The sequence below is a fragment of the Pseudophryne corroboree genome, chromosome 5, assembly GCF_028390025.1.
Source record: "Pseudophryne corroboree isolate aPseCor3 chromosome 5, aPseCor3.hap2, whole genome shotgun sequence".
NCBI lineage: Eukaryota > Metazoa > Chordata > Amphibia > Anura > Myobatrachidae > Pseudophryne > Pseudophryne corroboree.
In genome coordinates, this window is record NC_086448.1 from 336,705,425 (window position 1) to 336,719,038 (window position 13,614).

Consider the following 13,614-nt stretch of genomic DNA (forward strand, 5'->3'; position numbering starts at 1 on the left):
CGGCCCGCACCCGGGTGTTACCCTTCTATAGGGTGACACCAAAACGAGCCGCACACTGACATGCACCCCCATCCCCTGACATGAAAATGCCTGGTCCACGGCTGCGTCCACACCCCCTCCTCCCAGGCCCCGCCTCCTAAAGCCCGACACTCTCACCTGTCAGTGAGATCAGCAGGCAGCAGCCACAGACCCGTGCAGGCAGTGCACTGGCCACCCCTCCCCTCTCCTCCAGCGTCCACTCTCTCCTCACTCCGGGTCCTGACTGAGCCTGACACACACAAGCTCCGCCCCCAGACTGTAACTACACGAGCATGTAGTTGCTGCTGATGTTGCTGCATGATGTCAGGTAACTTCTATAGTGGCTTCTCCATGTCCATGATGAGCAGAATCCATTTCTGATGTGTGTATGTGTCTGTATGGGGGTGAATGTGGGATGTATAAATTGTTGGATTACTGAGTGCTGTGGGGGGGGGGGTAATTTGGGCTGTGTGAGCATACTATGGGTGCAGTTCGAGTGTAGTATGGGTGCTGTGTGACATAGTATGGGTGCTGTGTGAGCGTAGTATGGGTGCAGTTTGAGTGTAGTATGGGTGCTGTGTGACGTAGTATGGGTGCTGCTGTGTGAGCGTAGTATGGGTGCAGTTCGAGTGTAGTATGGGTGCTGTGTGACATAGTATGGGTGCTGCTGTGTGAGTGTAGTATGGGTGCTGTGTGACATAGTATGGGTGCTGTGTGAGCGTAGTATGGGTGCAGTTTGAGTGTAGTATGGGTGCTGTGTGACGTAGTATGGGTGCTGCTGTGTGAGCGTAGTATGGGTGCTGCTGTGTGAGCGTAGTATGGGTGCTGCTGTGTGAGTGTAGTATGAGTGCTGTGTGAGCGTAGTATGGGTGCAGTTTGAGTGTAGTATGGGTGCTGTGTGACGTAGTATGGGTGCTGCTGTGTGAGCGTAGTATGGGTGCTGTGTGTGAGCGTAGTATGGGTGCTGTGTGTGAGCGTAGTATGGGTGCTGCTGTGTGAGCGTAGTATGGGTGCTGCTGTGTGAGTGTAGTATGAGTGCTGTGTGAGTGTAGTATGGGTGCTGTGTGACGTAGTATGGGTGCTGCTGTGTGAGCGTAGTATGGGTGCTGCTGTGTGAGTGTAGTATGGGTGCTGTGTGACGTAGTATGGGTGCTGCTGTGTGAGCGTAGTATGGGTGCAATTTGAGTGTAGTATGGGTGCTGCTGTGTGAGCGTAGTGTGGATGCTGTGTGAGCATAGTATGGGTGCTGCTGTGTGAGTGTAGTATGAGTGCTGCTGTGTGAGCGTAGTATGGGTGCTGCTGTGAGTGTAGTATGGGTGCTGTGTGACGTAGTATGGGTGCTGCTGTGTGAGCGTAGTATGGGTGCAGTTTGAGTGTAGTATGGGTGCTGCTGTTTGAGCGAAGTATGGGTGCTGCTGTGTGAGTGTAGTATGAGTGCTGCTGTGTGAGCGTAGTGTGTATGCTGTTTGAGCGAAGTATGGGTGCTGCTGTGTGAGTGTAGTATGAGTGCTGTTGTGTGAGCGTAGTGTGGATGCTGTTTGAGCGAAGTATGGGTGGTGCTGTGTGAGTGTAGTATGGATGCAGTTTGAGTGTAGTATGGGTGCTGTGTTACGTAGTATGGGTGCTGCTGTGTGAGCGTAGTGTGGATGCTGTGTGAGCGAAGTATGGGTGCTGCTGTGTGAGGGGAGCGTTATGTCAGCTGATAGGGTGGGTGGATCAATGTGCTAATGGGTGTTGCAGTGATCGTGCACAGCAAAAAAAATTGTGGGTCCCAGGGACTCCTCACTTTAAAAAATTGGGGTCCTACTCAACATTTCTGTGTCCTATCACATATTATGGGATGTGAGGGCAGGCAGTACTGGGGGTCTTAAGGGGGTAAGGGTAGATAGAAGTTTGGGCAGTACTAGGGGAATGGAGGCGGGTAGGGATAGGAAATACTTGGACAGGGGGGATAAGCAGGCAATAGGATCTCTGACATTGCACTGGGTATATACATATTATGATACTGGGTGTATATTATACACACACACATTTATATATATATATATATATATATATATATATAATATGTAGCATATGGTTCAACACTCCATTAAACAGAAAAACTGTGTCTGGTGCCCTCACAAACTATATATTCATAGCATATTCAAAACAGTGCGGCACTTCTGGCTATAGGGGGTAATTCCAAGTTGATCGCAGCAGGATTTTTGTTAGCAAACCCATCACCACGCCCCCCCCCCCCCCCCCCCCCCCTTCACCAGAATTCTGTGTGGTGTGATAGGGGAGGAGGTCCATGGGGGGTGACACCATGAGTTACCACACCGGGTGACACCAACGCTAGTGACGCCTCTGCTGGGAGGTCCTCCAAACGCAGGGGCTGTAGTACCGCTACGGAGGCTGGAGCTCACTTCTGAGCTCCGCCTTCTGTTTTCCGGCTCCAGCAGTGTGTGATGGGAGAGACGTCATGACGTTGTGACGTCTCTCCCTTCACACACTTACTACTAAGCGCGAGGAGCTGCGGGCGGCGGACAGCGCTGGAGTGGGTCTCATGTAAGTATTGTGATGCTGTGTCGGTATTTGGGACTGTGGGAATGTGTTAGGGGCACTACTACTATTGGTGGGGCATTGTGTAGCTGGCACTACCACTATGAGCATGTGTAACTGGCACTACTATTAAAGCCATGTGTAACTGGTACCTGCCTTTTGGAAGAAGACGCCCTGCTGGCGGTTGAAACGCGTTAGGATACAGGTGTACCCTTTCACTTATCGAAGTTTAGCTCATCTTGAGCCAACACAGGAGATCAGTCCCAGACGGCCGCTGTACTGCACAGCAATATACCGCCCAGCTCACACCTAGGTGCCGGGGCTCCGGTGCCTTTTGACCCAGTCGGCGGTCCATCCAAGTGAGGTCTATTTTGGAGCCAGACAAGGAGACGCAACTCCAACATCGCCACACAGAGCGTGGCTGGCTTCCACACACAGCCAGCGCAACATATCCGTGGCTCCAACAGTCCCTCTCCTACAGCAGGTGAAGTGCAGGGAGGTTCAGTCGGAGCTGCCCGTGGGAGGTAAGCACAGCCGTTTTTGGTGAGAGCGCATGCATACCGTGTCACAGAGACAATATCCAGCGATCCGGGTCTGACAGCCTGTGCACGGCTGTATTTCACTCCAACCCGACGGCCATCTCAGACACCGCTCTCCCTCCCCCGTGCGGGGGTATACGGCTGGCTGCACCAACATCACTCCGGGCTCTCCCTGCTAACACCACTATAGCGGTTTGGTTTTGGCGGACATAATTCATCTGTCCATCCCTGCATTTATTTGAGTGCTTAAAACCTTCTATAAGGACAATTTCTAGTTATAGAAATTTGGAAACCAATTTATGCCCGCACGGAACAAGGACTGTTTGGGACTTCTATATAACAAGTGAGTTATTATTGGCACACAGACCCATATGGTGTTTAAAAGAGTGTAATTATTACCACTATTGCGGAATACATAATACCGTTTGTGGCCAAATTGTCACAATTATTAAATAATACTTGTATTGTTATAATTCATTTGGATATAGTGATTCTGTACCGTATATATTCATGGTAATTTATCTATATTAATTGTACTCCCGGGAGAATTGCTGTTAATTTTTATAATTTTTATAATAAATGTTTCTATCCTGATTGTTGAGCGCAACTTGGTTTCTGTCTGTATTGACTACTACTATGGGCATGTGTAACTGGCATTACAACTATGGGCATGTGTAACTGGCACTACAACTATGGGCATGCGTAACTGGCATTACAACTATGGGCATGCGTAACTGGCACTACTACTATGGGCATGTGTAACTGGCATTACAACTATGGGCATGCGTAACTGGCACTACTACTATGGGCATGTGTAACTGGCATTACAACTATGGGCATGCGTAACTGGCACTACTACTATGGGCATGCGTGACTGGCATTACAACTACGGGCATGCGTAACTGGCACTACTACAATGGGCATGTGTAACTGGCACTACTACTATGGGCATGTGTAACTGGCACTACAACTATGGGCATGTGTAACTGGCACTACTACTATGGGCATTGTGTAACTGGCACTACTACTATGGGCATTGTGTAACTGGCACTACTACTATTGGGCATGTGTAAGGGGCACTACTACTTTTGGGCATTGTGTAACTGGCACTACTACTATTGGGCATTGTGTAGGGGGCACTACTACTATTGGGCATTGTGTAAGGGGCACGACTACTATGGGCATTGTGTAACTGGCACTACTACTATAGGCATTGTGTATGACACTACTACTATGGGCATTGTGTAATGGGCAGAACTACTATGGGCATTGTGTAATGGGCACTACTACTATGTGCATTGTGTAATGGGCAGAACTATAGGCATTGTGTAAGGGTCACTACTACTATGGGCATTGTGTAATGGGCAGAACTATAGGCATTGTGTAAGGGTCACTACTACTATGGGCATTGTGTAATGGGCACTACTACTATGGGGGTCATTCTGAACCGTTCGCACGCAGTGCTTCTTCGCTGCTGTGCGAACGGGTCAGAAATGCGCATGTGCGGCGGACGCATTGCGCAGGCGCATCGTTGCCATGACCGGGCCGCGACGCCGCCAGCGAGAAAAGTGATTGCAGCGGCGATCGCAAGAAGACGGACAGGCAGGAGGCGTTCCGGGTGCGGATACTCACCGTTTTCTGGGAGTGGTGAGTCCAACACAGGCGTGTCCAGGCGTTTGCAGGGCAGGTGCCTGACATCAACTCCGGGACCAGTCACGCTGAAGACATCGCAGCCAGTGAGTATGTCAGGACCTACTTAGAAACTGCACAAACTCTTTTTGCATAGCAGGGCTGCACAAGTATTTGCAGCCTTGCTATGCAAAAAATCCCTCCCCCAAAGGCAGCGACTAGTGATCGCACGGGCTGCAAAAAGCAGCTTTGTGCGATCAACTCGGAATGAGGGCCAATGGGCATTGTGCGTGACACTACTACAGGCATTGTGTAAGGGCACTACTACCATGGGCATTGTGTAAGGGGCACTACCACTGTGGGTGTTGTGTAAGGGGAACTACTACTGGGGGCATTTTGTAATGGGCACTACTACTGTGGGCATTGTGTAAGGAGCACTACTACTGTGGGCATTGTGTAAGTGGCACAACTGCTGTGGGCATTGTATAAGGGGCACAACTACTGTGGGCACTGTCAGTAAGCGGCATTAGACACAAAATGAAGGGAGGTGAAGGCTGAGAGATAGTGAAGGGCGGGAGGCTGAGAGGCACACAGTGAAGGGGGTAGGCTCAGAGACAGAAAGTGAGGTGGATTGTGAGAGATTCGTGGCAGGGAAACGCAGGCAGGAGATGATGGTGTGGATGAGAGATAATGCAGGGAGGGGATGATGGTTGGGGTGAGAGACGATGCAGGGAGGGGAGGAGATGGTGTGGCTGAGAGATGCAGGCGGCAGATAAGGGTCTGGCTGAGAGACACAGAGAGGAGATGATGGTGTGGCTGAGAGACACAAGGAGGAGATGATGGTGTGGCTGAGAGATGCAGAGGGCAGTAGGTGACACAAGTCTGGTTGAACCTCTGTGACATGATGATGATATTGGTTATATTCCTACACAAACAGGCCTCTTCTGGACCATGTGATATCCTACATGAATAGTGATTACCGACTGAAGACGCTGCCCAGGGAGGACATTTCTTCAGAGGATCCACATTCTGAGAAACCACCATATAGGTAAGGTGCATATGGAATGGAAAGAAACGCTCCCAGAGTGATTAGAAACAGTTGGCGTGTCATGTTGACACGCCCCTGTTTGCAGTGGCCACGCCCCTTGTGGTATGTGATTTATATTACATTAAGTGCCAGTAGGTGGTGCTAGACATGCCCAATAGGTGGTACTAGACACGCCCAATAGGTGGTGCTAGACACGCCCAATAGGTGGTGCTAAACACCCCTCCGATGGTGCACCCCCTAATAAAATGTTCTGCGCACGCCTATGCCCATAGTTGGGCAGAGCTTTGGCCAGCTTATTTGCCTTCTGCTTCCCATTCTTCTTCCTGGCAGAGGTGGATGGAGTAGAGGCTGTGGCCAGCACCAGGGCTGGAGGCCATCCTTCTGGCTTCTCCTCTCAGGTTCTGAAGAAGGGTCTTCATTTTATTATTATGTAATACATAATCACAGTATTGTCCTAAACAGGGGCATAACTAGAACTTTGTGGACCCCATAGCAACATTTTGAAGAGCCCTCCAATGCATATAAAGAGACACCTCTCTGCAGTGGTTGTTAATTTTATACCAATAAAAATGCACTAGCTCACAATATGGGGGTCCTTCCTGATCGTAGCTGTGCTAAATTTAGCACAGCTACGATCATTCACACTGACATGCGTGGGGATGCCCAGTACAGGGCTATCCTGCCCCGCATGTCAGTGCCGCCCCCCCCCCCCCGCGCAGAAGTGCAAAGGCATTGCACAGCAGAGATGCCTTTGCACTTCAAGAGTAGCTCCCGACCAGCGCAGCTTTAGCGTGCTGGCCGGGAGCTACTCATTGCTCCCCGGCCCGCAGCGGCTGCGTGCGACGTCACACCTGCGTTAGCTGGACTGCGCCCACAAAACGGTGGCCAAATGCCGCCATTCCGCCCCCCCCCCCCGCCCAGCGACCGCCTCTGCCTGTCAATCAGGCAGAGGCGATCGTATCAGCCCGAGGGGCTTTAGCCATTTGGTATGCGCCAGCGCACTGCGGTGCTGGCGCATGCGCAGTTCTGACCCAATCGCACCGCTGCAATAAACTGCAGCGTGCGATCGGGTCAGAATGACCCCCTATGTCACAAAGGTTGAGATGCATCAACACTTGGAGAGCCATGTTACAGGCTGTGTTTAAAAAATGACAGTTAAGAGCTGATTGGCTGGTACTTTTTCTCTCTCCATTTAGCATCTCGCCAACAGTGTCCTAAGTTAATAATATGCTACATTATAGTGCCCCCAGTACATATCATGCCACAGTGCCCCCAGTTCACATTGGCAAGCAGGCTCCTGCTTACTGTGCTCCTCAATATCGGCTGCTTACTGTGCTCCTCAATATCGGCTGCTTTCTTCACTTCCCCTCATGCTCTGTATGCTGAATTTGCTACACACAATCCATGTGTAGCTGCAGCATGTGAAGTAGTAGACTAGTAGAAAGGTACAGTCTACAACAGGCCTGGCCAACTGAAGGCTCTCCAGCTGTTGTGAAACTAAAAATTCCAACATGCTTTGCTACAGTTTTGCTATTATGGAATGCTTAAACTGTGCTAGGGCATGCCAGCCAGAGAGCCACGGGTTGACCAGGCCTGGCCTGCAAACTCCTCGCCATGATATTTATTTTACTGTATTGAATATACTAACATCACGGCAAGTAGTTTGTAGACCGTCCCTTTCTGTACTCAGTACAGTGTCACCTATTTTTTTTTTTTTTTAATCTGTTCAGCACTTATGTCTATGAGAGCTGGGTGCAAAAAATGCTAACCCCCATGGTGGGCCATGTCCAACAGCAATGGGTACCTCTGCATGGGTGTAGTTCATAGGGTTGACCACACTTAGGTCGACAGTAACTAAGTAGACACCCAAAATAGGTTGACACAAGCATTAGGTTGACATGACAAAAGGTCGACCTAATATTTTTTAAAAAAATGGTGTCGTTTTCTTTGTAGAGTGACCGGGAACCCCAATTAGTGCACCATGTCGCCACGCATGGTGAGCCAAACTGTAGAGTGCGTGAATCGTAAAGTATGAAAAAGTTTTTTTTTTTTTTTTAAATTGTGAAAAACTCATGTCGACTTAGAATATGTCAACCTAGTGACCCTGTCGACGTAGAAACCCTGTCGACCTGATGCATGTCGACCAATAGTGGTGACCTAGTGACTGTCGACCTAAGTGTGGTAGACCTAGAGACCGGATACCCCTCTGCATGCAATATAGTTACGCCTCTAGCCCTATAACTATGTGAAAATATATTTGAGGTTCTTGTATATTTGTCTCTTGACAGCATTCATAATGAGGTTTATCCACCCTTCCTCTAGAACAGGGGTAGGCAACCAATTTTCACTCCAGCTGCTGAGGAATCACACCCAACAGCAAGCTCAGACCCAGTTTGGCTTTTCTGCTTTGCTAAAACCATGGCAGGGTATGTGTGGTTCCACAGCAGCTGGAGTGCCACAGACTGCCTTTCCCCTGCTTTAGAACAGTGGTTCTCAACCTCGGTCCTCAATTACCTCCTACAGTTCATGTTTTCCAGGTCACCTAGCAGTTGAACAGGTGTATTCATTACTCACTGACACATTTTAAAAGACCCACAGGTGGAGCAAATAATTTCACTTGCAATCATGTGAGGAGACCTGGAAAACATGAACTGCTGGGGGTACTTGAGGACCGTGGTTGAGGACCACTACTCTAGAACAGTGGTTCTCAAACTCGGTCCTCAGGACCCCACACAGTGCATGTTTTGCAGGTAACCCAGGAGGTGCACAGGTGTATTAATTACTCACAGACACATTTTAAAAGGTCCATAGGTGGAGTTAATTATGTCACTTGTGATTCTGTGAGGAGACCTGCAAAACATGCACCGTGTGGGGTCCTGAGGACCGAGTTTGAGAACCTGGTCCTGTGCTCTAGAACAAGGAAAGGAAAGACAACACATCTGCAGGGTATATAGAACCACACCTCCCTAGTTTTGTTGTCCTCTTTCTTGTCCCTTTGTCCTAGTGTTAGGGCAGACAGTGTTTGTTGTTTTTGCAGTTTTGGGGCATAACAGTATCTGGACCATAATGAAGAGAAGACAAGGATTCATAAACCCCTTTCTTGAAGCCCTACGTATATACTATTGAGAGCAGCCCTGGGGAAAGGTGCCAATACTGACTTTGTAGTCTGATTTATTTCACTGCTGCTAAATTTTTCTTGTGCACTTTTAAGAAGAGTGTATTATGGGGAACAGCGTGATGATGTCACACATATTTCAGGTAACACTGGAGCATTTGACTGCTGTGGTTTTTCATATGGATCCCCAGCTTCAGTCTCTGATCTGTATTACAGTTCATTCCCATTCCCAGGTTTAAACCATTGTGGAAAATCAGTTCCCATCAAGAACAGGATGCTCACCAGGCAATACGTTTAGTGCTATCTGCCATCTACTGATTTAACTTAGGCGGCTCAAAGCTATGAGGTAAGAAAGCAGAAATGCCTGGAATCCAGATATGCTGGCCTGTACAATTGAACTGTAACTGATTACATGTCTTAAGTTATGACCAATTGTTACACCTATCATTTAAAAAAAATACAACTGAGTGCATGTCATATGTGCAGTGCAGCCATCAGGGGGCCCGGGAGTCCCGGGCCCTTATAGAGAGCTGCACAGGCAGTGCAGCAACAGCGGGCTGATTTGCAGGGAGGACTTAAAACAAGCCTTCTCTGCGCATCAACTCTGTGAAGCGTTCCTGCGGGTCCGCAATGCTCCACCTATATGTAACGCCATAATGTGTGACATAACATAGGGGTGGAGCGGTGTGGCAGAATCTTTTATTTTTGGTGGGGGGCCCTGTCTATTTTGTCAGTGCCGGGCCCCACAATTTCTGATGGCAGACCTGCATTTGTGATCAACATAGTTGTGTCTATTTATTGGAAATAACATGAGATACGGATGTTGGTATATACTATAATTTATTAATCGCAGTATAATCCTGCTTTTCAGCTGGTAGAAACCAGGTTGCTATGCAGCACTGATTATTATAAGGGGTTAATGCTAACTGGCACACTGAGTACTTGCATTATATTTATTGACAAAATTACAGGTTGCAATATCCTGTTACATTGTTACCCTGAATCCACATCCTAATCCACTGATACTTTTGTTACAGGCAGCTCTTAAGTCTCATTAAATAAAAGTATTTTGTAACAATTGACATTATAATTGCGATTTCAGCTTCTGCTCGTATTCTGAAAGTAAAGGTTTATAATATGGACAGGATGGTGTGGTTATGGTTTGCCGGCGTACGGGGCCCTGGTGACCAGCATACCAGCGCCGGAATCCCGACTGCCGGCATACCGACAGCTGGGCGAGCGCAAATGAGCCCCTTGCGGTCTCTCTGCACACGCCATGCTATCTATTCTCCCTCCAGGGGGTTCGTGGACCCCCAAGAGGGAGAAAAGATGTCGGTATGCCAGCAGTAGGGATTCCAGCGCCGGTATGGTGGTCGCCGGGAGCCCGGCCGCCGGCAACCTGAAGACCACCCTGTGTGACCCATGGTGTATAGTACATATTGCCCAGTAGCGGCTCTTGCCATGGGCAAACAAGATTTTTGCCCCGGCCACAGCAGTCCTGGGGGTGCCTCTACCGCTGCCGCCTGTCCCTTCCCACTGGTGCACCTGACGTCATTACTTACCGCACGGCATAGCGGCATCAGACACTAAAGGTCATAATTGTGTAGGCGCCAAAGGAAACTTTCACCCTGGGCGCCACAAGGTCTAGGACCGGCCCTGATATTGACATTAATATTGTGCACACAGACATAGGGCCTAATTCAGAGTTGACCACAGCAGCAAATATGTTAGCAGTTGGGCATACCTCCCAACTGGCCCGATTTTGGCGGGACAGTCCCATTTTTTTCACGGTCTGGCCCGCTGTCCCACTCGTGGGTCGCAGTGTCCCGCAGATGGGGAGGCAGTTGGGAGATTCCCCCCTCCACCCCACCCCCGTCACTCGCTGCGGTGAATAGATGCTGTGCGCATGCGCAAAGCGTCTATTCCAGGCAGAGAGGGACAGGGGGCATGGGCAGCAGCTCTCTGAGCGCTGTTCATGCCCCCATAGTGACAAAAATGGGGGTGTGGCTTGCGATAGCGGCAGTTGCCATGAGGTCACGCCCCCTTTCCATTAGGTCACGCCCCCTAAATTCAGCCGTATGCCTTTGCTGCGCGATGATGTCCCTCCCTGGATGATGCTAAAGATGGGAGGTATGAGTTGGGCAAAACCATGGGGGTAATTCAGAGTTGATCGTAGCAGCAAATGTGTTAGCAGATAAGAAAAACATGGGGGTTATTCTGACCCGCTCACTGCTGTTTATTGCAGCCGAGTGAACAGGTCTCTACTGCGCATGCGCCGGCGCATGTCAGACGGCCGAAGGCCGTAGCAGGGCAGCGATAACGTTCATATCTTTCAGTGTGGAGTCACCATCGATGAACGATGCGTGGCCCCGTGCGCGTTCATCGCTGGTTCCCCGTCGGCTGTGCATGCAGGCCAATATGGACGATCTCGTCCATATTTGCCTGCACTTCAATGGAGCCGGGTGATGGGGGGGAGTGAACAAACTTCACTGCCCCCCCCCCCCCCCGCCGCCGGGTCGCCCGTCTGCCTTATCGGCGGTCGGGGAACTCGGCGGCATATTGCCATGTCTGTAGGGCCCTTAACTCTCTCTGCACATGTTATATCTGCCACACCTGCAGTGCACATGGTTTTGCTCAACTGCTAACCAAAAAACAATCAAACCCACACTCGCCTGTCCAGGCAACCGGTGTCCGCCGCTCTGCTGAGCACTGTCAGGCGCCGGGTTCCCCATGTGCTGGAATGTGACCCCGCTGCAGTAAAGTGACGCTACAAAGCGGCAGCGCACTTTACAGCAGCGGGGTTCACTGCAGCACACAGGATCCGGTGCCCAGCAGAAGCAGTGTGCGGACCAGCTATCTGGACAGGGGAGTATATTGATCTGCTGGTGGGGGATCCACGGTGCAGGGGTAGTCGCGACGGAGAGGGGGGTCGACCGGGTGGCGATGTCGGCAGGGGAGGCGCATGCAAAAATACCCTGATGATGCTGCGGAGTGTCATCGCAGGAACAGAGCTTGACTGCAAGCTGCATGCGATAATTGATACATCCCTGCGATGTTATCAATTATTGCAGTGCGAGTTTAGGTGGTTTTATCACCCGTCATCCGCAGCCTGGATGCGGATGGTGATAAGTAGGCCCCTAAACCTGGTCTATTATTCTGGCAATTTTTGGTAAGGTTTTGTGTGCATGTGTAAAAATCGCATCTTATTACAGTTGCCATTTTCATTGTTTTCAATGGGAAAACATCTGGATGCGGTTTTTCACTTGCGATTTATTTGTATATGTTAAAAACTTATGATTTTAAACCAAATCGAAAGCTATTACATTTGCGATTTTCTGAAAACGTGTGAATTTGCCATAAAAATTGCACGTTTTCTGAAATCGCACCCTATTACATTAAGCCCTGAGAGATAATTATAGGATCTTTCCTTATAGTACAAAATCTAGGGTCCACTCCTAGAGGTTCCTAAATATTTATGGAACACAAGTAAAAATTACTATCACTAAGGTTTAAGATCCAAAACATTTGTTTATTTTGACTTGCAGGACACATTTTGTACTGCCAAAAGTATGTGTTGCTTTTAATACATACCCTCCAACATTTTACACACAAAAATCGGTACAAATTGAAAAATGGAGCGTGGCCATGGGTAAAGGGGGCATGGTCACGCCCCTTTTCCTATACTTTCAATGGAAGTTTGGAGAGCCAAAAATCGGTACAAACCATAAAAAAAAGGTACTGTACCACCTGCCAAAAAGGTACAGTTGGAGGGTCTGTTAATATATTGAACACCTTTTTGTTATGTGCTTTTTTTTTTTCCTCCCAAAACCCTGAGTGACCCCACAAGAGTTTTCTTTTTCTCCATATAATCTGACTACTTATCTGACTCTGGGGAGCACTACCAAGCCCTCAAAACTTTACAGTGCATCCGGAAAGTATTCACAGTGCTTCACTTTTTCCACATTTTGTTATATATGGAATAAATTAATTTTTTCCCCTCAAAATTCGACACCGAATACCCCATAATGACAACGTGAAAAGTTGTTGTTGGTTTTTTTTTTGAGATTTTTGTTCTTTAAAAATGAAAAACTAAGAAATCACATGTATATAAGTATTCACAGCCTTTACTCAATACTTTGATGTACCTTTGGCAGCAATTACAGCCTCAAGTCTTTTTGAATTTGATTCCACAAGCTTGGCACACCTATCTTTGGGCAGTTTCATCCATTCCTCTTTGCAGCACCTCTCAAGCTCCATCAGGTTGGATGTGAAGTGTCGTTGCACAGCCATTTTCAGATCTTTCTAGAGATGTTCAATCAGATTCAAGTCTGGGCACTGACTGGGCCACTCAAGGACATTCACAGAGTTGTTCTGAAGCCACTCCTTTGCTATCTGTGTGCTTAGGGTCGTTGTCCTGCTGAAAAATGAACCGTCGCCCCAGTCTGAGGTCAAGAGCGCTCTGGAGCAGGTTTTCATCCAGGATATCTCTGCACATTGTTGCATTCATCTTTCCTTCTATCCTGACTAGTCTCCCAGTTCCTGCCACTGAAAAACATCCCCACAACATGATGCTGTTACCACCATGCTTCACTGTAGGGAAAGTCATAGGCATGCGCAGCTAATTTTATTAGGGGGTGCACCCCCAGAGGGGCATGTCTAGCACTGCCTTTTGGGCATATCTAGCACCACCTTTTGGGCGTGTCTACTGTCTAGCATCACCC

The 13,614-nt window shown here is 48.8% G+C and overlaps 1 long non-coding RNA gene across 1 annotated transcript in view; it reads left to right on the top strand.

Moving 5' to 3' along the window:
- The first annotated feature begins 226 nt into the window (after positions 1-226).
- LOC134929042 (uncharacterized) overlaps positions 227-13,614 on the top strand; it is a 41,255-nt gene continuing 27,867 nt past the window's right edge. The window contains exons 1-3 of the long non-coding RNA XR_010178229.1: positions 227-346; positions 5,668-5,778; positions 9,110-9,239. This is a non-coding gene — a long non-coding RNA (uncharacterized LOC134929042). The remainder of the gene's footprint in view (positions 347-5,667; positions 5,779-9,109; positions 9,240-13,614) is intronic.